This window comes from Gambusia affinis, linkage group LG09 (genome assembly GCF_019740435.1).
Source record: "Gambusia affinis linkage group LG09, SWU_Gaff_1.0, whole genome shotgun sequence".
NCBI classification, from domain to species: Eukaryota; Metazoa; Chordata; class Actinopteri; order Cyprinodontiformes; family Poeciliidae; genus Gambusia; species Gambusia affinis.
Genome location: NC_057876.1, coordinates 4,274,808 through 4,302,527, shown reverse-complemented (window position 1 = coordinate 4,302,527; position 27,720 = coordinate 4,274,808). Strand labels below are relative to the sequence as shown.

At 40.5% G+C, this 27,720-nt stretch overlaps 1 protein-coding gene across 1 annotated transcript in view; it reads right to left on the bottom strand.

The window, feature by feature from the left end:
• Positions 1-27,720, bottom strand: part of il1rapl2 (interleukin 1 receptor accessory protein-like 2) — a 425,357-nt gene that overhangs the window by 373,350 nt on the left and 24,287 nt on the right. The window lies entirely within an intron of this gene.

Sequence of the window (27,720 nt, the reverse complement as noted above, 5' to 3'; positions counted from 1 at the left end):
GAGGAGGAGGAGGGGGGAGGACTCCCGGCTCAGTCACTGGATGTTGCCCCGTTTTGTCCACAAAATGCCAAAAATAAAACCCAAAACAAAAACAAGTCCACCTGGAACGAGTTCCCCTAGATAATCCTCCTTTCGGCGCAGGGAAAGAGATGCGCAAAGCCCTGAGCCGCTTCTTTTAGGACTGTCCTCAGACCGAAGGAGAGAGGGAGAGAGGGAGAGAGGGAGAGAGGAAGAGAGAGAGAGAGAGAGAGAAGCTTCCTTTAAGCCGCAAAGTGACGAAAAATGGCTCAAAAAATTTACGAATTCTATCTAAATCTTTGAATTTTTTTTCCCCTTCCCCAGTAAAAAAGTGCGGAGTCGTCGCTTTAAACGGAATCAAATAACCTTCCTCCCATGATGCTCCGGCGCGCGGAGCGGAGGAAGGATAGTTCCCCTCTGTCTCCTGGACCAGAGGAACTGTTGATGTTGCCTGAGATTAAACAGACAGACAGGAATGGACCGGAACCAGCATCCAGCAGCCACAGAACGCGGGCGCTGTTCTTTCAGCACCACACACACACACACACACACACACACACACACACACACACACACACACACACTATTTAACTGCTGGAGTTTCCATCTCGTCAGTTCGGGTTTTCGTACACTTTACTAGCCTACTCTGCATTTACAACAATACTAAATAGTATTAATGTTATTATTTGAAGAAAGAAACATATGTGGAGAGAAAAAAAATCAGTTAAGTTTGTAAGAGGAATGGGAGGGAAGAGGAGAAAGACAAGAAAAATGGGGAGAGAGCAGAAGAAGCACTATCTGCTGCTGCGACTGGCGCTTTTGATGCACTATGTCGCCCCCTTCTGGTCATGGGAAGAACTTATAGAGAAATTGGAAAAATGAAGAAGCAGAAGTGGAGGTAAATGGGGGGAAGGAAGGTCGATAGAAGATTGCAAAACTTCCTACGCTAATTTATTTATCAGTGAAACTCAGTCGGAATGTCTTAAGAAATGTCTGAATGTCTTTTTGTATATATATGGAAATACATTTTGAACTAAAGGTCCCGATGTCTAGAGCAGACCCGACTGTAAACTGGCATTTTGTTTTGATGTAAATAAGCATTTGTGTTGCCTTTCAAATGAAATCACCAAGTCAATAAGGATGTGAACTGTGACATGTAAGTGTGCATGAGTCAGCACAACCTGAAGCATATTTCCAGAAAAGTTCCTTTATATCAAAACTAACCATTCACCTGTTTAGAGCTGCATTTGTTCAGTAATAAGTGAAACATCTATTAACTTATTTGCCTGGCGATTTTGATGATGCCATTTGACAGAATGTAATGTTTTTGCTCATTTCATAATTGTATGTATGTCTTTATGATGTAAAGCGCTTACCTTGACCAGAAAATGCTGAGCATAAGCTTTAGCTCATGTATTAAAGAAACACAATAAACTAACGTTTCTAATCTTTCAGGTCTGTTTCTTTAAATACAAAATCTAACAGTAAAATAGTAGCTATGTTTTCATTGTCCGTATGAAAGTCTGACATTCTGAAACTAAATTTGCTTAGTGGAAACAAGGCAGTTTTGAAAAGAAAAAATAAATGTGTTTTTTGAAAAAAGTTTCAGCGCTAAATAGAAATTGGTTTATTTGGCAAAACTGCTTGTCACGTGATCAGCAACCGGATGTTGCCGCTGGCGCAAACCACCAAGAAGAAGAAGTACTGGGAAGATTATTTAATCAAAACGTGAAGTTGTGAAATTGTGTGTGTGTGCGTGGGTGTTCGTGTGTGTGTGTGTTGGGGGGCTGAGGCTTTAACATTAGTGGAATACTGCAACGTTTTGTGCACATTTTTAATAGAAGCTAGCTGGCTATACAGAGTGGAAGGGAAAAATGTAGAGACACTGAAGTTTGTTGTGGTTCATGGTGAAGTTGTCTGTGTCAACAAGTGAATTGTACCTGAAAAAAAAAAAAAAAGAATAGAACTCCAACTTTATAAAGAAAAAAACAAGTTAATTTGCTACATGTAATCACATTGGATTTGTTAAACTTACATTATTTAACACATATCTTCTTGGACATACAGTACATAATTTCAATACTTGTAACAGATCAATTTTTTCTTAAAAGTTGGATTAATTGTTTTCTTTTCTCAATTTGAAGAAGAAGAAATAATGATACACAACTTTCAATTTTGGGGGTGGTGGGGTCATTTTGAAGGGTGAAGTGCATATGTATTTGACCCCATTTACTCCGACACCCTCTTAAAAATATCTCATGGAAAAGATTATCTGTCTATCTACTGCTCCCTGTTTTTAGGGTCAGACAGTTTTGGATGAGTTCCTCTTCCAGGGAACATGATTAAAATAATCAGTCTGGATTCTCAGAATCAGACAGCGGTGCACAGCGCTGTGGATAAATGGCGACAGAACATTTGTCCCTAATTTGAAACACAAACAATGCTCTTTAGCATTGTTCATTCATTCATTCAGCTCTTTAGCACCGACAGGCTCTGCTCTTTTCCTTCACTTACTGTGAACAGATATCATGCTGCTCATGTAGTTAAAAGAACAGTTTTCTCTCAGATAATTATCCCGTCTCATTGACCAATCAAGCCGCTGCTCGGCGCAGTAAAAAAGAAAAAAAAAAAAAACTTTGTTATTGTCAGAAACTGCCTTTTAGCGCAGGATGCTAACCTGATGCTAACTGTGAGTGCTTTGTGGACAGCTACATAATGGAATCCATCGCAGGAGGTTTTGTTGTCACTCTTACTGCTGCCATCATTCGTTCTTGATATTTTTGATTAATTCCTGCAATTTTTATCCCTTTCTGCTTTGAAAATTAGTAAGCTGTAACAAAAAAGTGGAATCTGGGGGACGGATGAAAGAAAAGGAAGAGCCTTTCATGCTAATTCTGGCACTTTTACAAAAATGTTCATATCAGCCATGCCTACCATATGAATTAAGATAAATACTTTAGTTTCAGATTCCCTCTTGATATTTTTTTCATTTTAATTATTTTAGTATTGTAGTTCATCAACTCTGCTTCAAAAAATATTTGTTTTTATTTTCTCTGAAATTTTATTTTTTTTCCCTTTATTTAAGAAAAAACGCACACAGCTGTTTCAGTCCATTGTTTCTGTTTACAAAATATTGTCCATATTCAAATGGTAAACACTTGGACACTGTCCATATTCTGTCCTACATTTTGAGGAAATAATTCAAAAAATACACAAAAACACCTACATGTCAGAAGTTTTGATGATATGTCAAACAACAATAACTAAGAAGCATCGGTATCGGCGATATTGGCCCTGTATTTGCTTGGTATTGGATCGATACCAAAATAGTATCGCTGAATATATTTTGTGAATATAAATTGATGAAATGATAAAAAAAAGGTGCAAGACGCTATATGTAGTCAAATTTTTAGTAAACAGAGAAACATGCTGAAAATTAGAAGTGCACCAATTGCAGTTTTTTGGCTGATCGTCTATTACCGATCTTTAAAACGTCTGACCTACCGATTCCATTTTTGGCCCATTCCACTTTTTTATATGAAATGTTGCTAAATATAGCCAGAAAGTGGCTGAGCTGGTAACAGTGAGGCGACTATCGATAACTATGAACCTGCAGACATGACCTGGTGGGCGGGGCTAACAGTCAAACCTCTCACGGCAGAGTAAAAGAGGACTGATTATTAGACCTTTATAAGATCGGTGGATAAGATCCACTTCACCTGTAACTATTGGACGATTGCAGATATCCCAACATTAAGGAAATCGGATCCAATTTATCAGTGCAGCCCGACTGAAAATATCTTCAATCGCTTTATGTCCTTCCCTTGTATTTGTTAGACTCCATGTACAGGGATAGCAAAACGCTTTACCCCTTTCACACACATTTTAATCCTACTCCAATAATGGCTCTCTCGAACATTTTTCAAACGCAGATTAGTTCTGTTAGGAGACTACTGGTACTGACGGGTGACTTTTGGAGAGCGTGGAGCGTATCAGGCTGAAACGCTGAGGAACAGATGGCCGGCGAGATGTTTAGGATCACTGGCAGTCCTTCCTGCCCTTTCCCTCACCCGGGTGTCATGCAGCTCCTAGGTGGAAGGCAGCAGACAGCCAATAAACCACTCAGTGGTGCAGAAAATGTGCTGGACCTTGTCCCTCTTGTCTGCGGAAGGGGAGGCAGTCTATATTAAGTTGTGTGGTAGGGAAAATATGCTGTCAGTCAGAGACGCCTAAACAGGAAGCGCGCTCAGTAATGCAATGAGTTATTTCACCCAGAAGATGCAACTTTGTAAACCCAAAGTCAGAATGTGCTCATTATCTACAGCAGCTGAATTACTAATGAAGGGAATTGTAGTTAGCTAGCTATTCAATTAGCCATATTTAGTGCCTATTCTGCAGAAATATTCCGGGCATACACAAACACCTGAAGTGTCTGAAAAACTGAACATGTTTTATGAGGTAAGTAAAGTTCCAGGTGCTTCATGGCATCCTCTTCAGAGCTGAAGTTTTCCAAGCTTCTGACAAACAGCCCTCCATATAAACTACCCCACTCAGCTCCTTCAGACTAGCCAGCAGCAATTAGCAAACACCTGGTGGAACTGCACATCTGCTGAGCTCATTATAGGAGCTGCATCTCAGTGCAACGCTGGTAAAAACGTTTTCAAAGGGTTAATAGAGGAGCCATGTTGCAATGGGTTCCTGAAGGCGGAGTTTCAGAAAGACAAGGAGCTTCTTAAAGGGATGTAATACTGCCCCTTTAAGTCAAACTCACCTGGACTGTTTACTGTTTGAAAGCTAAATCCAACCCAAGGTAAGGTTGTAAAGGTAGATTTTCCCACAATTTGGAGTGAAGCAGTTATCGGTCGCGTTCACACTGCAGACCTAAATGCTCAATTCGGATATTTTGTGAAATCAGTTTGGGGTTTTTTGCGTGGTCATTCACATTTACAAATGTACATACAACTTGTATGTGGGCGCTGTAACATCTGACTTAGTGAGCGTGTTCAGACCTCATGGAAGTAATCATGGATGCAGATGGCGGAGCGTATCTTGCGATTTTAAAGTCGTTGCCCAACCTGAGCCAGCACATTAATGGTTGTTATTTTTCTTCCCAGGTTTTTGTATCAAGATGCAGGACAGTGATGTTTGTCGCGTATCAGTGATGTTCAGGTCGGACGGATGCGACCTTGCCGTACAGACATAGGTCACATTTGAACAGATCAGACACATATCGGGTTCAGAGCCACATATCCAAGGAGCCTGGGTCACTTTTCTAAAAATCTGATCTCTGTTGTTCAGACTGTCATGAAAAGATCAGATATCTGAAGCATTAAGACAAAAAAAATAATAATAAAAATCAGCTTTGGGTCACTTCAAGTCGCAGTGTGAACGTAACCTTTTGTCAACTGAAATCCGGATCTCAGGGGAACTGAAGCCGTTATGGGCATTCAGACAGAAATCAGCTCCAAGCGCTAAGACTCGATAAAAATAGCCAGAGACTCGTCCATGGAGAGGGAGCCATTTGCAATCTCAGACAACATCTTTGGTCCACTTTCAAACATAAGTGTGGATGGATCGGTTTGCCTTCAGCAACAGTATCTGGGAACCATCTGGGCCCTTAAAAAAATACAATACATCAGTGACACGGGGCCTGAAACGAAGACAGGAATGAACCTTAAATGTAGCACCAGGGACCCCTCTCTGTCCCGAGTCATGAGGGTAATTCACTCCTCTGGTTGCCCTCAACAAGTCAGGAGATTTGGTTTTCATTTCATTATTTGTCCTGATGCTAGGCATGGCATGCCATTTGCTTTAGCCTGAGGGAGGATGAACACAGAAAAAAAAAAAGAAGAGATTTGGATGAATTCCCAGAGTGAGCAAAATGGCTTGCAGAGAAGACGCGGCGCTTCCAGCAGGAGAGAGCTCAATGGTGATTCAACAGGCGCCACCCAACCTGAGCCAGCACATTAATGGTTGTTATTTTTCTTCCCAGGTTTTTGTATCAAGATGCAGGACAGTGATGTTTGTCGCGTATCAGTGATGTTCAGGTCGTTCACCGCTTGTTTCCGATCTTAAGGGACACGTCCAGGTCTTTTCCCGTCCCTTCCGCTGTTTGCGCGTTGCAGCGGGCCTGAGTCAGCGTAGCTTCGTTAGTTGGCTGCGTTACGTTTGGTGAGAATGGCTGAGAGGGCGGGAACGTTTGAGTTGTCCCGGTCAGGAGTGTGAGTCTGCGAGTCATCGGCGTCGGGTGGTTTAAATGTCGGAGAGAGATATCAGGAGTGAAGATAAATAATATTCAGCGACAGATGGATGCAGTGGGGGACGGATCTTAAGGAGGAAAACAGGATTTGGCCAAAAAAAAGAGGTGGCAACCAACATTTTACTTAAAAACACAGATTTTATATCCATTTCACTGGATTCACTGTTTGATTAGGATTAGAAATGATCACTGTAGGTGGGGTTTTAGTCTCGATTGAAATGAAGTCAGTGTTTCAGATATTTTGTGGTTTTCTGGATGTTTATTCCAGATTTGTGGGGCCAGAAGCTGAACGCTGCTTCTCCGTGTATGGAGAAGGTAAACCACTGTTTTTATAAAGGGGTGATTGTGGTAAAACTTTTGTTTCCTTTAATGTTTAACCAGAAACAGAGCAGAGAGAATACAGAGTGGAGGTGGGCAGATCAATCAAAAACATTGATAATAAAGACAACAAGTCGGTATCAGTACCAGATTGATACTGGTGGGTAAGTTTCCAATTCCATCCATCCATTTTCTGTACATTCTTGTCCCTAGTGGGGTCAGGCTGTCGCAGAGTTTCCGATTCCCTGTTGAAATTTTATTTTATTTTTGTATTATTAACGTCTCAACTCTACCTCAAAGATTTTGTTTAAAACTCCAACAACAGTTTTTAGCATGTTGTGTTTTCTATTGCTGCTGTTCGTCATGTTAATATGTTAAAGTGTTTTGTAGATACTTATGAATTTAAATAAATAGAAAAATCTGACACTATGACAAACTTACAAACATCGGTATCCATATCTGAATTGGTATCAGTAGAGATATTGATATCAGTATCGCATCAGTATCTGTATCAGCGATTCTGGGTATTTGATCAACAAAAAATGAGTAGTGCTGCACACATCACCTCTAGTTCGGAGAAGAAATACCCCTCCCCCACTTGTTGGTACAACTGGGTATGATGGCTAAATAATGGGTAACTTCCTGAACTTCACCAAAAAAAATAAAATACAAAAAACAAAACATTGATTCAGTTACTTTTTAACACAAACAGGAAATCGCATTTAGGCATCTGGACACGAGGGAAGATGATTTGAAAACTAAGCATCAGACTGGAGAGGAAAGGAGATTTACAGTAAATGATTTTGATTGGTCTAGAAAATAAAAAAAAGAAACTGACTGTTGAGCAGCTCTCTGTGCAGCTAAAGACCATCGGGATGCGAGATGTGTTTTAGTTTTGAGTTTTCGTCTTTCTTGTATACAAGAGCAGCTCAATAGTTCAGAACTGCCTTGGAGGCATTTTTTGTGGTAGATGTGTTAGACAGCTGGCACACCAGTTGGCCATCTGCAATGTTTCACAACTCTTTTTTTTTTTTTAGGTTTAAACTGAAGCAGAATTTGACTTGGCAGTTTGTTTAAATGATACACTGGCTTACAGTGTGGATCAGTAAACCTCTGAGACGTCCTCTTGTCAGGCCGCCGTCTGAAAGAGGATCCAGCCGGGAGAAGCTTGATTTCTCCACTGAAGGCTTACATGGTTTAGAGGTTGAGATTCAAAATTAAACTCGATCTGTGATATTTCCCTCTGAGCCCTGAAATCGATAGAAATATTGAGGCGATGGACAAAGTGAGTAAAAACACAGACCAACGTCAAACCACTTTAAATCCCAAGTGAACAAGCAGATGCTCCAAGGGACAGAGCGTGGAGACGTGTTCGGTGTTTAAACAACTTTAATTCTGTGGGAAACTAAATACAGAATGGACAACCAATCAGGATGGATACTGTTTGACACTAGATGTGTTTCCACTACAAAATGCACGCACAAATCTTTGCCAATATTCTACTAAGGTCAAAAAAACAAACAACACAATTTTGAAATTGTATTATTTCCATTAAAAAAAGCTAAATTAAAATCACGAGTGAATAAGTTTCTACACAGGATAAGTCATTAAAAAGTATGGCAGCGGCAGATGTAAACATTTACATCAGATATATTCATAATTCAGCCATTTAGCTAGCGCTCATCATCTATGAGCCAATCAGAGGAGACGACAGAGTCCTATTCAGGCGATAGGAGCAACTGTGGCTTTTTAGAGAAATTGTAGTTTGTGATTTTATGGAAAAGCTATGGATTCAACTCGTTGGAATGACAAAACATTTTATGAGCTGTGTGATGCTCCGATGGAGCCAGATGAACATCAGGAAAAAAAAAATCTATCCTCCTACCACTTCCTGTCGTCTTCTTTGTTGTTTTTGCCAGTAGTAACATCTGGCTGTCCATGTGACTCACCTGACAAAAAAAATTTCAATATGGCTGAAAAATCGCCTCATCCTAGTGCAAAAACCTTTTCATTGAAAAAATTTGGGGGTTTTTTGTTTTTCAAAAATTGCCGCATTTTCATTAAGCAAATTTATTTTTGCAAATTTAATTTCTGCAATTTTACGGTTAATGGAAACCAAATATTTAGGTCCGGTCTGAACATACAAGTAGGAAAACAAACACGTTTTATATGTTTTGACCTTTCATTCACATGAAAACTGTTTAAGATCACCAATAACAATTATTTATACAAACTCCGACCAAAGTGAAGATTTCAGAAACCTCCATATTTGTGTTTGCATGTATTGATAGGAAAACAGAGTTCTGCACATTACATGACAAAACAGCAGAAGCAGAAGAAATCTGTAAGGATTGAAATTTTGCTCAGGATTATCTGATCTCAAAATGTTCCCTCCGATACGTCTGACCATTCATCGCATTTATTCAACACCACTTTTTAAAAAACTTTTACTACTCTACTATAAAGCTTTCTTCTTATTTTTTTCAGTACCATGGGTAAACCTGGTTTTACGCGTTACCTTTTCACTGTTGTGAGATTATTTTTCCAGTGACTTCTGTTCTTTTCTGCACTAAGAAGCAAAAGTTTCTTCTAGACGTTTCTTATTGTTCCGGCGATCGTCAGGGAGAGCCGAGCTGTGCTGCGTTCAGGTTCGTCCTGTTAAAATCATCGTTAAGGTCAGGTCTTTCAGAGGAAATCATCATCAGTCATAAAGGAGCTCATTAAAACCCGCTCAGGCGCCCTCCGTACACGAACCCTCGCATCTCTTAATGGCGCTCCGTTCATCACGGCTGCAGAGACGGTCCGCTGTGACGAGCCGCAACAAGACATGTTTTACAGGATTCTGTTCAGCTGGATGTGTAAAAATACAGCTGCAGGCAGACTTCCTCCAACTCTTTGACGCGACATAAATAAACCAGCGGGCGGCTCTCAGAGAACTGAGTGACAGCTCACTTTCAGCTGGATGCAACAGGAACAGCAGAGAAGGTTAAAAATACGTCATGTTTTGTTGATGTGCTGGAATAATTAAAGTAGTAACAGCGGGAACGTTTTCCTCGCCATACAGATTTCTTCACTTTTTGCTTTCTTTATTGAATTATTTCAGATAATTCAATAAACTTTAATATCAGAGTAAACTTGTGTTAATAAAAACAACACAGATTTTGAGATTAATCCCACAAACCTTCATGAAAAAAACTTGGAAGTTTTTGAGTTTCGAAAGTCAAAAGTGAGATGACTAAAGTTTCATAGTTACCATGCGTTGGTCGGGCTGCTGAAACTAAAATGTACTTTTTGATTTTTCATATTTAGCTGCTCCATCGCTCCGTTACATAAAGCCGGCTCGGTTTATGTCCTTTTCCTTCCCTAATAAACCTGTTTATATTTTGGAAAAGGCCTTTTGTGTTCACTTAGGTTATCTCTACTTCTGTACCATTACTATTATAGTTATGAAACAACCATGTGTGGGATTACTGACAACAAATTATTTTCTATCTTAAACAGCTCTTTCAAGATAAAAGCACTTTCCACTTTAAGTTGTCTAGATTTATCTTAGAGTGAGGACAAAAATAATGACAGTCTGGATTTATCTGTCAGCCTGCTGTTTCCATCTGTCCACAAATTATTCTAATTAGATTCTGAGATAGTTTTCCAATTAGCAAAGAGGGGAAAAGAAATTAGTATGAAATAAGGGAAAGTGGCTGAGAGTTTGGAGTGACTGGAGGACCAAATGATGATTTTAGCTAAAATAAGAATAATTTGAAAAAAGAATGACTGGTTAAGAAAACTAAGAACTAAGAAAACAGAAACAGGTTGGAGGATTACCAGTGAGATGCTCGACTGTTTTCTCCATCACCGGCTCCTTTTCCCTGCAGCTGTGTGTCCCATTAGCCGCTCCATCTCTGCATCCAGAACGCCACGGAAACCAGCTGACAACAACTCAGACTGTGCAGCAGAAACATGAGTGGCTAATAAAGCCGCTGCATTATGCAGCCCGGAGCAGATACGTCTCCATGGTGTGTATTTACAGAACGTAGTAAGTGTGACAGACTGCTGGAACATTCGGGTTGGCGATATTTGGCTCTTTACGCACATGAGAATACAGAACAGATGTGGATTAACAACCCAAACTGGGCAGAATCTGTAAAAGGTTGATGGACTGAACTCACAGACTGACTTTAAAATGTCTGGGTTTTGCTTGAACCAAGTTGCTTTGTGAAAGTTTTCAAACTGCTGTTAGATTTTTACTTTTTCACTCTGGATTTTGTCGTCCGGATCTACAATTTTTTTTTTTTTTTTTTTTTTTTTTTTTTAACCAAAGAAAAAAACAACAAGACATTTCTCCTGCTACTGTTAAATGAGCACATTTGTTTTGGTTCTATTTACCCAGAATGCCGTGCGCTATAGAGGAAGTCTTAGGAACATTGTAGACAGAAAAAAAAGGAGGTAAATTTCTACAGAAATAAAAAAATAAAAAAATCTGAAATTTTCAGATCTCAGAAATTTTCTGTAAAGAACACAAACAAAAAAAAACATGGGAAATTTGAGTTTGAAAAGTCAAAAAAAATGTTTGAAAAAAACCCTACAATTCTGAGATTAATCCGCAATTTTCAAGAAAATACCAGAAGATTTCTGAGTTCGAAAACTTTAATTAGTTTGAATAAGTAAATAAATTCAATTTGAAAATTAATTTTAAAAAGTTTCAACTTGGACAATTCTGAGTTTGAAAAGTTAAATTATTTTTGTTAGTAAGAATCTCAAAGTTGGAGATTAATCTAACTCAGAAAACTTCCAAAACTCAAGATTTTTTTTTACTTTTGAACCTCTGAGATTTCAGCATTTCTTCTAGAAAATAGTTTTTTGGCAAAACTTTGCTCCTTTTTTTCCCATCTGCAAGGCCTCCAACACACCGTCGTAAGAGGCAGACATTAATTCAGGCAAAACACAAAGAAACCAGGCAAGTCCATTCATCCATTCACGTATTCATTAACGTTTGGCAGCAGACTGCAAGGTGGTGCAAAGTGTGTGTTCTGTTGTATTTTAGTGAGCTCCGTCTCTTGGCAGTAAACAGAGTGGTGATGAGGGCGGAGTAGTAAGGATGGAAACCCTGAACCACCTGCATCCACGGCTCTGCGCTGAGCCTCCTTAGAGACGTTTGTCTGATCTATATGTGATTGTTCTTATCAACCATAAAAACATCTGCAGGATGTTGCTCACACTTCATTTCCTGTGATGCGTCTGCGTCGTCTCGACAGCCAGTCTTTACAGAGGGAAATCCCCAGACTGATGGATGCTTCTTGAACAACCGAATTCATGTTCCTGCCTCCCGTCACATTCTGATAACGTGAAGGTAGATCCATCAGGGTAGGTCTGAGCTTCGGCCAGCTTCCATGTGAGCCTTACTCTGATTGCGTTGTGAAATGATGAAACAGTCTGAAAATCCAGGGTCAAAACTACTAGATGGTTTAGTCCCTTGCAAAGAAACGTGTTTCTATTTTATTGAGAGATTAACTCAGTCCCGTTTCTCGCCAACTCAACACCAATACACACTAATTTTTGCCCAGTTTGAAAAAAACAAAATCTCTATCAGACTGGATACAGTTTGTCTGTGAAATGTTAGCTTTGAGCTAAATATTTAGTCAGAAAATAATTTTGTATAAGCTAAATATGTAGTTGGCAAACTAAATATTTATGTTTAAGGTAAATATTTAGTTCAAATATTTTGTTTGTAAGCTAAATATGTAGTTATAAAACTAATATTTAGCTTGCTAACTAAAAATTTAGTTAGCTAAATATTTAGATTCAAGCTAAATATTTTTGCTAGCTGCACAGTTAGTTGAATAAACTATTTATTTTGGAGCTAATAGTTAGCTTGTTTAGCTTGTTAATTAAATATTTAGTGAGAAGCCAAACACCTTGCTAGCTAATAGATTTGCGTCAAGTTTAACATTTTGTTAAGCTAAACAGTTGCACGCTAAATATTGAGATTCCTAACCAAATATTTATTTTGGAGCTAAATGCTTAGCTTACTAACTAAATATTCAGTTTGACTCTAAATATTTTGTTCCAGGCTAAATATCTAGCTAGCTAAAAAAATTGTTTGAGGCTGAACATTTGGTTAGCAAGCTCAATATTTAGACTCAAGCTAAATATTGAGTCTAAAGTAAATATCTAGTTAGGAGGTAATTAGTTTGCTTACTAAATATTTAATTTGGAGCTAAATATTTCTCTTACCATTTAGCCTGGAGCTAATATTTAGTTTGTGATCTAAGTATTAGCTTGCTAATTAGATATAGTTTGAGACTGACATCTAGAAATCAAAGGATAACATGGCAAAAATATGACTTTGAATAAATGAGGCCCCAATTTCTTTCCTCTAATGACTAAATAATAATAATAATGGCTAAATAATCCAAATTATTGCTGTAAATTTTGGACTGTCTAACTTTACAAATGGCTCCTCGTAGAACCACGCATCCGTTTTTGTTTCCACTTCACAGTCATTTGTTACTATGCGTCGGTCTGTCGCATAATTTGGTAGTGGGAAAAAAAAAAAAAAGCAATCAGTCCTCACATCAAAGCCGAGCCATATGTCCAAGCGGCCATGATGAATATAGGAGCTGACAGATGATTAGACAGCTGATTAGCTGTACCCTGAAACACTGCGGCTTTCTGCGTGTGTGTGTGTGTATGTGTGTGTGTGCAGGTTGCGTACCGATCTTGTGTGTGAGTGTGCGTGGGAAGGTGTATGAACATCCATCTGTGTGTGCTCTCACTGTAGTCAACAGCTGACGGAGAAAAAAAATAAATCAGTCGTTTCAAAGACTTTTCCTTCACCTTCTTCATTAACACGCAGTTATCCAATTATCTATGAATCTGCGCGCCGCCTACGTTTTCATTAATACCGTTATGAAAAGAGGTCTTGGAGAACGTGATTCAATCTGAGCACTACAGACGACGCAAAACAAACAGAACCTGGTGTCAGGAAGTAAAGGTACTGGAACAGACGCTCACTAAAACAAGACTTCTCAAATAAACTCGTTTTCTTTGACAGATAATTACCACAAAATCACAGAATTAACATTTAACATCCCTTATTTTTGTTTAAAATTGATTTTCCTTGCATCTCTAGCAGGAATAGTGTAGATACATAATTAAATGTATGTGTTTATATATATATATATATATTGCTACATGGCTCTGTAGTCTGGATGCCTAATCACAGAGTTAAGCTAAAAAACTAGATTTCTTATCTCCCACAGATGAGTTCAACAACTTTAGGAACAAAATAAGTTTCAATATACAGCTACATAATTGAAGAAAAGCACCAATTAACTATGTATCTAAAGAAATGATGTCCTCAAACAACCAGGTACAGTGAATTACATGATAAAATGTTTTTCCCTTTGTAGACGTTGCGATGTCGCATCCCAGAGTGGTTTTGCTAAGGTGCCACACTTTTAGACTTCAAAGACGTTTGTGACCCAAAGCCTCCTGGTGCCAAATGGATCATTTTTTTAACAATTTGATTGGCCTTCCCTCAGTGTACGCCATCAAAGTAGATTCGAGCGAATCACCAATTCTTACCAGCTACAGCTTCTCAGGAGGCGGGCGTCTTTAAAAACGCTGCTCCCTAGAGGAGGGGGCGAGTTTCCGCTGTGTGCGTGCTGCTAGGAGAGAACAAAATGTTCAGCTTTACCAGCATTTAATAACACGTGGACCGTTACTCTGTGGGGATTTCACACCATTTGAGACACCAGATTGGGCTTTGAGATGCTAATGAGTTTGGAGATGCTTTTTCTGTCAACTTTGAAATAATTCTGGAAAACCCCCAAGATGAAAATGTTTTTAGTGTTCTTTATTATTACGCTCCTAATGGTCAGCGTTGAGGTAAGTGACTTAAAAAAGTAACTGGTTACACTTAGAACTTACTCGATTATTTCAGCTGCTTCAACAAAGTGGTGTAACAATTTGCATAGTTACTTTTCAATTACGTCCTTTTGGATCTGTCAGATAGATGGTGCTGTAATTTCACATCGCTACCTGAAAAGAGATTACATTTATATGTTTTGGTTTTTAATTGATTTTTTTGGCTCCAATTTTTTTTATTTCCCAGTTGACTGACAGGAAAGAGGGCTGTAAGAGAGGAGGAGGAGGTGGGGCAAAGGTCAAGACGCCACGACTTAAACTTCATAGTTTGACTTTGTAATTTAATCCTTGAAATTGGGCCTCTGTCGCTCTTTTTCAAAATCTGCCTTCAGGAAGTCATCACAAGGTCGCTCCTTTAGTAACCCTTTAAGGTTTTTTCAGCATTTCACTGAGAAGCATCAGCTGATGCTCAGTTCCACCAGATGTTTGCTAATTGCTGCTGGCTAGTCTGAAGGAGCTGAGTGGGGGAGGGCTGCTGTGTGAAGCAGAAACTTGGAAACTGCAGTGCCAAGGAGGAGCTGTGCCTCGAAGGCGGAGCTAGGTAAGCCCAGGTGTTTTACACAGCTGAATGGTTGCCATGGCGTTTCAAGGATTCCTCAAACATGCAAGAAAAAAATAAAATAAAATCAAGCCAACACTACAGGTATGTTTTTGATGAGGAAATAACACAACATGGTGCTACTGTCCCTTTAATCAAAACTTTCATTTTGGCTCTATAAGCTTTAAGAATCAGCAATCCAACTTTGCATCCGGTTGTCTGGCAGACAGAGACGTGTCCAATCCTAATTGGCGGCTCATGAATTCTATGGTGCACACAGACTAGTCCCATATGAAATAGCCACTGGTAGGCAGAGTTATTCTGGTTGGTAGAGAGAAATCTAAACAAATTTGTCAGCATGAGGTTGGTGTGTCATTGCAGGAAACGTACAAACCCTAGTGATTAGCATCGTCATTCAACCCAACAGATTTCACCTGCCCAAAACTCTGTATATTTATACCTCGCCCGAAAAGAATCGCATGAAACACATTCTTGGGATTTGTGCCAATCAATCAACAAAATATTCAGTCACACGGTATTAAATCTAGTCTCTAGTCATGTATTTAATATCCCAATCTACTTTTATTGAGTTTTATCTGGGAACTATTGTCTGTCTACCAGACTTCACCCACTAACTGCCTCCTACACACAAGGAAGCCTTTATCTCCTGAATAGAAGAAGATTGTAAATGTACCCTGAGCCGAGTTTTAATGTTACCCAGCTAAGAGTTCATAGAAGTAAAGAAGAGGGAAACACATATGCCTCTTAGGATATGCAAACATATTATTGTGTACAGTAACAAGCTCCTACACTTGTCGAAGCATTACTTTGTACATCTCAGTGGGAAATATATCTTGCTCCAGTATCCCACTCACTCGGACTTCCTACTGCTTTGCATGCCATTTTTTCCTCTTGTATATGTGCTATTGCACTTGTACAGGAGACTGTATGATCCTGGCATGCTCTGGCAGGCATGTCGCCGCTCACAGGGACTCTACGTCTCTCTATCGGTCCTTCTCTCTCACTCTCCCGTGCACTCGCTGCATGTTCCTGGCATGCGCAGGCGGAGGCGTCACTTCTGATTTGCTTAGGGGGGCATGATGGTGCCACTGTGCACGTGTGTTAGTTTTTAGTGTCTGTGTGCATTTAAGGATTTACTATTTCTCTGTTATTGTGTTAGAGCAGTTTAGGATAAGTGTTGGAACACCTTTCCTCCCCCTCGTGCCTGCCCTCTATTCTGCTTTGGCTTTTGGCCAAATCAAGTTCATGAGAATAGTGGAACATATGCTAGGCTCCAAGGCAGCAGAGCAGACAGCCATACTCTACTGGACGCAGTGTACCTCACTGTTGTTCTCTCCGTAGCATCATGTTTCAGATACAAGTTCCTTGACTGAACACACAGAGAACTGTGCCGTTCTCTAAGGCTTGTGTTGTTACTGTATCATGTACGAAAAATTGGCAGGAATTTACAATTAAGACATCAGACTGAAGAGTATAAAGCACCTTAGATGTACTTCATAGACCATCTGTTCTATGGAGTACATCTGTTTTATAGTGTCTCAAGAAACCAGATAATCACATGGCCGATCAATGAAAGCAGTCTGCTGTCAGTCAAATCGCTTGTGCGCAATACTTGGCTTTCTCCCGATTGTACTAATCCTGAAGTGGTTACGATCTGCTGATAAAGATGAATCTGGCAAGGGCTGACTGAGGAAGAACTGGTTGGAGTTACACTTATGGAGAACAAAGGGCTCCTGTCCTGTGTGGCAGATTCAAACTTTGCCAAGCCTGGTGGTAGGGCGCGAGCGCAGTCATCCACAGGCCTGCTATGTTTTTGAGTTAAAAAAAAAAAGTTTTAATTTGACAGGAAATTTTAAAATAAATGTGGTTTGGAAGACAATATCAATACCTAAAACACCAGCAATAGCCACATTGCAAAGTGATGTCACACATTCAAGATCCCTCCCCCTATCTCCCTGTTGCAGGGCAAATTAACTGCTTGTTGATGATGACTACCATTGGTTTTAGCTATGTAGATGTCAACATAACGCACAGAAATGTAAATGTATGCAATATATAAAAGAAAAGGGAAGAAGTGCTTTGCTACTAATTATCAACACTATGACAACTATGCAATAATAGCTAGGGAAATGGAAGTAGGTTGGTTATGCTAGCTTGACTTTGACAACCTGAACATGTAGATGTGTTGCCGGATTCGGTGGGTTTTGGTTTAATAAAAAAGAAAACCACAGGCGACTCACAAACCGACTCTGACAAATCATCAGTAGAGCTAATTAAATTAGCTAATCGACCACCACTGTATACAGGAGACCACTTAAACATCAACCCTGAAAACATAAAACTGTAACAGACTGACTGTTTTGTCCTTTGTGCAGGAAATGTTTGTTTTGTTTGTATTTGGTGTTGAATTCTGATGCATAAAAGGCATTGTCAGTCAGTTGCTATGGCAACAGGTCTGTGTGTAGCACAATGAACACAGAGCGGAACAAAAAAATAAGAATATGTTGGTTTTGACTTGTTCTTTAACAGTTTTTCTGTTATTTTCCCTTTGCTGTGGCGCACTGCACTACATTAACAACACCTACATCTACAGGTTTCATTTTGTTAACAGAATTGTTCCAGAATTGGACGGCGAGTAAAACATTTTGTTTGCCCTTCAGCATTGTGCGCATACGCAAAATTACAGATGTAAACAATGACATGCAATGTGTCTGTAGTTTGACAAAATTGAAAGAAAAATAAATTTTTTGCAAGTCAGTCGATCCATCCTAATAAAAGTGTCAAAAAAAAGTCTCTGATCTTTTATCCGTGACTTGTCATTTTACTTGCTGTGGTTGTTAGCATACAGATCGTTAGAGCCTGGCAATGGTTATGGAGTTTTGGTAAATTAAAAAACAAAAAAAAGACCCCTGACCTCAGTTTCCCTATGTTCACATACTGACCGTACTATGTTGCCATTGTGTTTCCAACCCTTTCATCAAAGAAACTCTTTAACCATCCTTAGTTTGTCTGCAATAAACAATGATTAGCCTGGTGAGGGAGGAAGTAAAGCCTGAAGGCCTGCCAGGCTAATGAACCCTGAGATTCCCAAATCAGTGCAGCAGCATGAAGTTCAAATCTTTCAATCATCTGTGCAAAAAGTCACATGTAACTTATTAGATGTGCTGTACATTAACGACACCTGGAGGGAGGTATTCCATGTATTATTAAAAAGAGTTTACTCATTTTTAGCCACGATTTGCCACATTTATCCTGGGGATGTGTTGGGAAAAATTACATCAAGCTCGTTCTAACTTTCATTTTTCATCCTCTGACATCGTCATGCCGTTCTGCCAGGAGGCATATCCTGCTGAAGATTTCTTACCAAATTTATCGGATGGAAGTTACTGAACAATACAATGCCGCGTTGCTGAGGTAGATTATCTAAAACGGTTCCCTGTCGCTGACAGCAGTTACCTGAGCACTTTGTCACCGAAATTAACTTTTGATATTGATTCAGATTCCGTTCTTGGGCAGATTAGAGGGGAAGATTTAGTGCACCAGGATGTGGCTGTGTGGAAATGTTGTGCCCTGCCTGAGCAGCGGTCAATCTTGGCCATTTCCTGTACACTACCAATCTATCAAGTGCTAATATTCAGTACTTTCAAAGTGACTTAGCTTTTATTTTTTTGCTGTCATAAGCATTTTAAGATGGACAGATAGTTTTTAGCATGTCATTGTCTAACTTTTGGTTTTCTTTCAGGAGTCTCAGGTTAAACACTTTCCCTTTTTGTAGAGACGCCTAACTGTTAATATGACACACATCCTCCCAGCTTTGGCTGTCGCCATTTTACCGACTAGCTTAAGTGCCGCTGGGAGGAGCACGGAGTATCGTAATTTACTGAGAACTGTGTGATAAAAAAATCTGTCAGATCAATTCGAAAAGCTAAAAAATAAATTCATAAGCACAAAACGAAGGATATTGCATCTAATTTCAGTATGTTTTAGTGAGTTTTATAAACACACAACATAGTTCCAGTAAGCTTTCTTCCCCCCCCCTTTTTATTTATTTCAGTTAACGACAATCTTCTCATTTTCAGTTTGCTATTTTGTCAGTCTTTGGTAAATAATGACCTAATATTTGAAAGCATTTCAAGATGCAGTATGGGATGTTGTCTTGGTGGAGAAGAGGAATGTGAAAGACAGACTCATTGAGAAGGAGGAGAGTCTGTTGAGGGTTAGATGGAGGATAAATAAGAGTGATAACAGGGAGCAGGAGAAGAGATGGGCAGACCATAATGACATACAGGTAGGAAGGGCCACTCTGGAGAGACTAGAAATCATGGATGATGTTTAAAAAAAAAAAAAAAAAAGAAAGGAAATTTGCAAACTTCCAAATAGTTTTCTCAGCCCCTCTGGGCGCTTTGATGGTTGTTTTTGATTTTGCTGTCTTGTTCTAAATCTTTAAACCAGAGAGTGATGGAGAAGAAAGAAAATGGGATTTCCTCCAGATCCGCCGCTAAACCGTAAACAGTCCCTGAGCTGGGCAGTTCAGTCTTCTGTCCTTGGATTTTGATCAGCTGCGTTTTACAGTTGGTTAAACAGCAGGTAATTCAGCTGGGCCATCAAGTCAGTCAGAAAAATTGGATTTTAAAGCAGCTTTTGATTTCTCAGAGAGCATGAAAGGGAAGGTGGACTTGTTAAATGAAAGCCCTCGTGAGGCAAATGAACAGAAGGGACTTTCAGATTTGTGCTCTTTGAAGACGTACTCTAAAGCCTAAGATGGAGTGCTACTTTTCCATTCTGCTTGTCCTTGTAGCACACCGGGGGTGGAGGGGATTTATTGCTTTTTGTTTAAAGCAATAAACAAAAATAACACTGGTAAAGTATATTTTTGTTAGAACAATATATAGTTTTAAAAAATAGATTTTTCTTCTCATCTTTGGGAGTCTTAAAAATTTCTAAATGAAATTTCTTGTATTCTTAAAATATGGAAGAAGGAAAAAACGGACTCATTAGAAACAAATTTTATGGTGTTTAGTATGTATCCTGTGGAATTATGTGCATTTTATTTTTAAATTCAACAGGAAAAACACCAGCAGAAATACAAATTTAAAATTTAACCACAAGAAATTTACTTGCAAAAATTGCTGAAGAAATTGAACAGCAACAATTCTCCTGCATATGAAGTGGCTTTCCGGTGAACCCAGCCAAAGCAATCAGCGCCAGATCGAGTGGAGCAGCTCCGAGCCAATCAGATTACACTCCTTTGATCATGTGACAAAGCCTTAGCTGGCTAGCGCAGCTAACCGTTAAAGGGCATCTTTAAGGTTCTTCTAAGTGGCAGAAAAACATTATCTGAAGTGAAACTAGGATAATGTTGTTATAAACGATAAATCAATTAATCATACGATAAATTAAAACTATAGACGTCATTTTAATTATCGCCATTATCGTCTCTTCCAGCCTTTTTCTGAAGGTCAATATAGTATACAGACTTTATAATCTGCACTCTTTTGATTGAATGCAGTATTTATTTACACTTTGGTGTTTTTATTCAAGTACATTTTTGTTAATGGGGACTGAAAATCCATTTTATAATTATTTTTGGTTGTTTTGTTTATTTTGTCAGTTGCAGTGTTAAGTGTTCTTTTGAAAATAAAGTGTAACTATCTTTGGCAGGAAATCACATGCATTATTACGTCATTTCCATTAAATCTGTGTACAAAGGTCTTCAAACAATAATATCGTTTATTGCAATATTTTTAACAATTAATTGCTCAGCAAAATTTGTTATCGTGACAGGCCTACTACAACTAATAATTATTAATATAAACTAGTTAAATCTTTTTCCCATCATCCATGTATTATCTAGTCTGCACAAAATCTTTTTTTACTTTGGGAGGAAGCCGGAGCACCCGGAGAGAACCCATTAATGCACATGGAGAACATGCAAAGCCCATGTATAAAGAACCAGGCCGGGATTCAAACCCAAGACTTTATTTGCTGCAAGGCAACAGTGCAATCACAAAGCAGAGGTTGAGCTCCAGAGAACAAAGGAGATGATGGCTGATTTCAGGAGGAACAAGATTAAATCAAACCCAATTTCCGTCAAATCTCCCAAGATCCAAAGACCCATCTTGGTCCAGTCCAGTGCTTCTCAATTCCAGTCCTCAGGCCCCCCTGCTCTGCATGTTTTAGATGTGCCCCTATTTCAGAGCAGCTGATCCAAATGATTGCATTACCTGTTCTACAGGCATCAAGTACTGCAGAAGCCTGTTAATCACTCATAGATTAATCCAGGTGTGTAGCAGCAGGGAAACACAGAAAACATGTAGGGCAGGGGGGCCTGAGGACGGGAATCGAGAAGCACTGGTCCAGTCTGTTGTCCAGATGAACACTGAGGGGTTCATGTTGTTCAACAACCATCACTTCTTCTCCCATCTAAAAACTCAACAAATGACTCAAGTTTGCTTCTTTTCACTGCAAACCTCCCCAGCCAGGGAAGTTTGTTCTTTGGGGTCAGATAAATTGTTTCCTGGGACAGATTTCCCTTCATGGTTCCAGTCTTCTAAAGCTGCTTTTGTTAAAGCAGATGTTGAGTTTTTAGATGGGAGAAGAAGTGATGGTTGTTGATCTGGACAACAGACTGGACCAAGACAAAACCAGGAGGACTGTGACCAATGTAACTTGTTGCCTCACATTGTGGGGCAACAAGATTTTTTTCTAAGACGCCTGCAGGAATGTTTCCCCGTTCCTGCAGGACGTCTTTTGTCTCTATCACATTGGTCACAGCCAGGTAAAATCGGTGTTCGGACCTTGGGAGATCTCCAGTACAACTCTCTGACGGCGTGCGTCATGCCTTTAGAGGCTGCTTTCTCTAGACCGCAGGATGAGTCCGAAGAAGAATCTTCCACAGCCGGGGAAGATTCTTCTTCAGACTCATAATAAAGGGAGGTTGAGTCCGAAGAAGAAACTTCCACTGATTTATGGAAGCATGAAACAATTGAGCAAAGTTATAAACAGTCACTCCACTTGCTATTAAGACTTTCTAAGAACTTAAAAGTTAAATTATATTTTAAGGTGAGCAAAGTTTTCCTTCTTTCTCTGGAGTTTAAAGAAAGGTCTGAGATTTTTCTGATAGAGGAGTTTCTCAGACCATAACATCAGCAGAAGAAGCAGAACCTTTTACTTTGAAGGCCAGAATGTTCTAGTTTTACATTTCAGTAAACCATTCTGGACTTCTTCACCTGTGGTTTCCATTGTCCCATCTCCCAGCCTGTCTTACTCTTAGCACAACAGCATTTGTCTTGTCCTGAATGTTGAGGGCGTTAGGAGTCACATTTGGCTGCAGATAGCTAAAATTATGCAAATACTTGAGACCCTCTCTAAAAATGCGTCTATTTTAACAGTTTAAACACCAAATATGCATTAATACACAGAATATGAGTTAGCTTGGCACTACCTCAGAAGCTAACATCCACTGTCGTTCTTATTTCTCCTCTTCAGAGTGCAGCCACTCAGCACCAACTAAGCTGAATGGCTCTCCTGGATTGGATGCAAACACCAAACCACTTCTCCAGCTACCTTTGCGCCATTGTAGCTTCACGAGCTGCATTCTCTGTCAAATATTTGAATAATGCTGCAATAAAAAAATTCCGGTAATAGGTGAATTTTTTGCAAATAATTTAGAGTCATGTTCCACACAAAACCGCAAATAGGCAGGATTCCACTATATCCTCACCTGTAAGTTGTGTTGTAAACAAACATCTGCTAAATGCAAATGCGTAAACATAAAAATAAAATACTATTTGCTGGCCCATTCCCAACGAGGCCTGTCACGGTAACACATTTTGCTGGACGATAAATTGTTCCAAAAGTTATCACGATAAATGATAATATTGTTGTTTTGAGACCATTTTTAAGTAATATAACGGTGATAATGCAAAAGCAACAAACTTTAAATTCTAATGAACATTTCACACTGGAACAGGAAGGCTTTTTAAATATCCAAAATAAATAAATGAAAAAACCACAAACAAAACGATTTATGAAGTCTGTAAACCAAATTGTCCTTCAAAAAATGTCTAGTTGAGACCAAAGCACCAAAAACTTTTATCATCCAGTTTTTGGTAGAAAGAGATTTTAATATGTTAATATTTATCTTTTAGTTGTCAGGATCCTGTTTTTGGTAACATGCACATTTATTTATTTTGAACTATCTCAGACATATGTTAGAGTCCAGCAGTAACTGAACTGCTGCTAGAGCACTTCACCCATTTTAATAAAATGTAAATTAATTTATAGAATTAGGTTCTAAATTAACTGTTCAATTTAAATGCAACAAATGCTTTATGGTATATGAACACTTCAGTATCAAGTATTTTCAGCTCTTAAAGCTGTTCAATTTAATTTCAAACTAGCATGTATTACCAGGATTTTTTTTTTTTTTTTTAAAGAAAAGAAAGGTTTTGCAAATCATTATTAGCTTAGACTCTAATAATTTTAAGTTGGTGAAATTTAGTAGCATAAGTTTTGTTAGATCTTTTGCTGAACTTTTAGTGATTGCAGATTTTCTTCTAGTTATGCTAGTTATTCCCTCTATTTGTTCACCAAGCATAAACAAAGGTCCTATACCCCATTTTAAATCAAATTTCTCCCTGTCGACCTCGTCTGCCATGCCTGGAGCCAGAATCACCTCTTCTCTCCTCCCTGCCTTTTTTTTTTTATTACTCACACACACGGCGGAGAGCCTCTGTGTCTCTGTTTTTATTTTTAATTTTTTGTTCTTCCCCTTTATTTCGAAATTCATCGTGCTCCGCCAGATAAGTTATTAGTCCGTCTATTTGTTCCCAGAGAGTCACTAAAGGGCCTGCGCCCCACTTTGAATTGTAACTCTCTGCCCTGGACTCACTCTTTATTTTGTAAGCTCAGAAATCACCTTTTTTTTTTTTTTTTTTAAAGTGTGCACGGCGGCACTTGCTCGTACGGCGACGAGTTTATTGCGGTGACGACACACCGCAGATAAAGTTAAACCTTTTTTACTGTCCGCACGGCGGCGGGACGGCACACAGCTGATAAAATTAGAACCTTTTTTCCCAAATTAAAGTTCACAAACGCCAACCATGGTTTCAAAACATATTACAACATTAAACAAGCAGAGAAGCAACACATGAGAGCAAAAAACGTCTGCAGCTCTCACACACACAGCTGACACACGCGCTCCGCTCGGCGGCGGAGCTGACAAACAAACAAACGAAGAACACATAAAAGGGCTATTTTAGCCCTGGACGTTCTCTTTTATTCTAACTCTTTTAGGTTCTTTCCACACAAAAGAACTCTTATCGTCTTCCCACACAGAAGACGTCTTTATTTTCTTCCCACACAGAAGAAATCTCTTATTCTCTTTTCACTTATATTTCGTCCCAGGCACAGATCACGATCAATTCTATCGCAATCAACTTTTAACCTTTATTTTCTGTTTCTTCTGACTCGTTTTCTTTTGCTATGCGGTCAGCTCTCAACGATTTACGTCTCTTGAGCTGACTCGGATTGTAGTCACTTCTCCGGGATTTAAAAACCGACAAAAACCCAGCCAAAACCTTGGTCGCGTCCGACTCACTCACACACCTGCCAAGTGTGTGTGAGTGTCACAAGGGGGAGACGGCCACCTCTCACTAATAAGCCAATCCAGCAAACACCTCTTTTTATTTCTATTTTATTATTTTGAACGTACACACAGCCGACAAATCAACTTGCTCTGTTAACCCCACAGCAACTACTACGTCTGATATTTAACTTTAGGCAGCCCCACAACAGACAGTGCAAATGCGTTCAAGGAAAAAGTTTCCTTACTAGATTTTTTGGGCCCAACGCTGTTACACTGTCCGGCCAGGCCGCAGCAGCCCAAACGGCTGGCCAAATCTGCACAACTCTGCACGTGTGTCAACATGTAACCATCCTCTGCTACCAAGTTGTTGAACTAAATATATTATCGATGAATCGGAACCATGTGATCACACGTGCAGAAAATCAGTCAAACACAAATAATCAGACTTTACTTATTTTATTCTTTTTAGCGCTAAAAATAAAGAGACGCTTACCCTCACAGGCTAATTGGTTGTGACGTGAATACACCGGGACTAAACAGCATCTGATCAAAAACGGACGATCCATTCTTTATATCTAAGACACGTCTCATTGGTCGTCTGATGACTACGTCAGCTAAGGAATGTCATGATATCATGGTGTCAGCTTAAGTTTCACTTTTACTGAAAGCCTTTTGTTTGAAAGTGAAACATGCAAGGTCAAGTTCCATTCCTTCAAAAGCTCTCTGTGCATAAATGAAACATACTATGTGTGAAATACAGCTGTATGTGCATGAATATATGTGCAACCTTGGATAAGCGTCTCAACAGTCCATGTCTGGAACCAGGGCTGGAACCAGAACCAAGGCTGGGACCATAACCAGAACCAGGTATGATTCCATCTCGGGAACCACACGCAGAACCAGGTCTTGGTCCATGTCTGAAACCAGAACCAGGGCTGGTACCGTTTCTGGAACCAGAACCAAGGCTAGGACCAGAAACAGAACCAAGGGCTGGAACCAGGGCTGGAGCCAGAACCAAGGCTGGGACCATAACCAGAACCAGGTTTGATTCCATCTCTGGAACCACACGCAGGACCAGGTCTTGGTCCATGTCTGAAACCAGAACCAGGGCTGGTACCGTTTCTGGAACCAGAACCAAGGCTAGGACCAGAAACAGAACCAAGGGCTGGAACCAGACCCAGAACCCAGGCTGGTTGCATGTCTGGAACCAGAACCAGAACTGGAACCAGAACCAGGTCTTGGTCCATGTCTGAAACCAGAACCAGAACTGGAACCAGAACCAGGGCTTGGTCCATGTCTGAAACCAGAACCAGGGCTGGTACCATTTCTGGAACCAGAACCAAGGCTGGGACCAGAAACAGAACCAAGGGCTGGAACCAGACCCAGAACCCAGGCTGGTTCCATGTCTGGAACCAGAACCAGGGCTGGGTCCATGTCTGGAACCAGGCCCAGAACCAGTGCTGGAACCACACCAAGAACCAGGGCTGGGTCCATGTCTGGAACCAGAACCAGGGCTTGGTCCATGTCTGAAACCAGAACCAGGGCTGGTACCATTTCTGGAACCAGAACCAAGGCTGGGACCAGAAACAGAACCAAGGGCTGGAACCAGACCCAGAACCCAGGCTGGTTGCATGTCTGGAACCAGAACCAGAACTGGAACCAGAACCAGGTCTTGGTCCATGTCTGAAACCAGAACCAGAACTGGAACCAGAACCAGGGCTTGGTCCATGTCTGAAACCAGAACCAGGGCTGGTACCATTTCTGGAACCAGAACCAAGGCTGGGACCAGAAACAGAACCAAGGGCTGGAACCAGACCCAGAACCCAGGCTGGTTCCATGTCTGGAACCAGAACCAGGGCTGGGTCCATGTCTGGAACCAGGCCCAGAACCAGTGCTGGAACCACACCAAGAACCAGGGCTGGGTCCATGTCTGGAACCAGAACCAGGGCTTGGTCCATGTCTGAAACCAGAACCAGGGCTGGTACCATTTCTGGAACCAGAACCAAGGCTGGGACCAGAAACAGAACCAAGGGCTGGAACCAGGCCCAGAACCAGTGCTGGAACCATTTCTGGTACCAGAACCAGGGCTGGGTCCATGTCTGGAACAAGGCCCAGAACCAGTGCTGGAACCACACCAAGAACCAGGGCTGGGTCCATGTCTGGAACCAGAACCAGGGCTTGGTCCATGTCTGAAACCAGAACCAGGGCTGGTACCATTTCTGGAACCAGAACCAAGGCTGGGTCCATGTCTGGAACCAGGCCCAGAACCAGTGCTGGAACCACACCAAGAACCAGGGCTGGGTCCATGTCTGGAACCAGAACCAGGGCTTGGTCCATGTCTGAAACCAGAACCAGGGCTGGTACCATTTCTGGAACCAGAACCAAGGCTGGGACCAGAAACAGAACCAAGGGCTGGTACCAGAACCAGGGCTGGGTCCATGTCTGGAACCAGGGCTGGAGCCAGAACCAAGGCTGGGACCATAACCAGAACCAGGTTTGATTCCATCTCTGGAACCACACGCAGGACCAGGTCTTGGTCCATGTCTGAAACCAGAACCAGGGCTGGTACCATTTCTGGAACCAGAACCAGGGCTTGGTCCATGTCTGAAACCAGAACCAGGGCTGGTACCATTTCTGGAACCAGAACCAAGGCTGGGACCAGAAACAGAACCAAGGGCTGGAACCAGACCCAGAACCCAGGCTGGTTCCATGTCTGGAACCAGGGCTGGAACCAGAACCAGGACTGGGTCCATGTCTGGAACCAGAACTGGAACCAGAACCAGAACCAGGGCTTGGTTCCATGTCTGGAACCAGAACTGGAACCAGAACCAGAACCAGGGCTTGGTTCCATTTCTGGAACCTGAACCCAGGCTGGTTCCATGTCTGGAACCAGGGCTGGGACCATAACCAGAACCAGGTTTGATTCCATCTCTGGAACCAGACCCAGAACTAGGGTTGGTTCCATGTCTGGAACCAGGGCTGGGACCATAACCAGAACCAGGTTTGATTCCATCTCTGGAACCAGACCCAGAACTAGGGTTGGTTCCATGT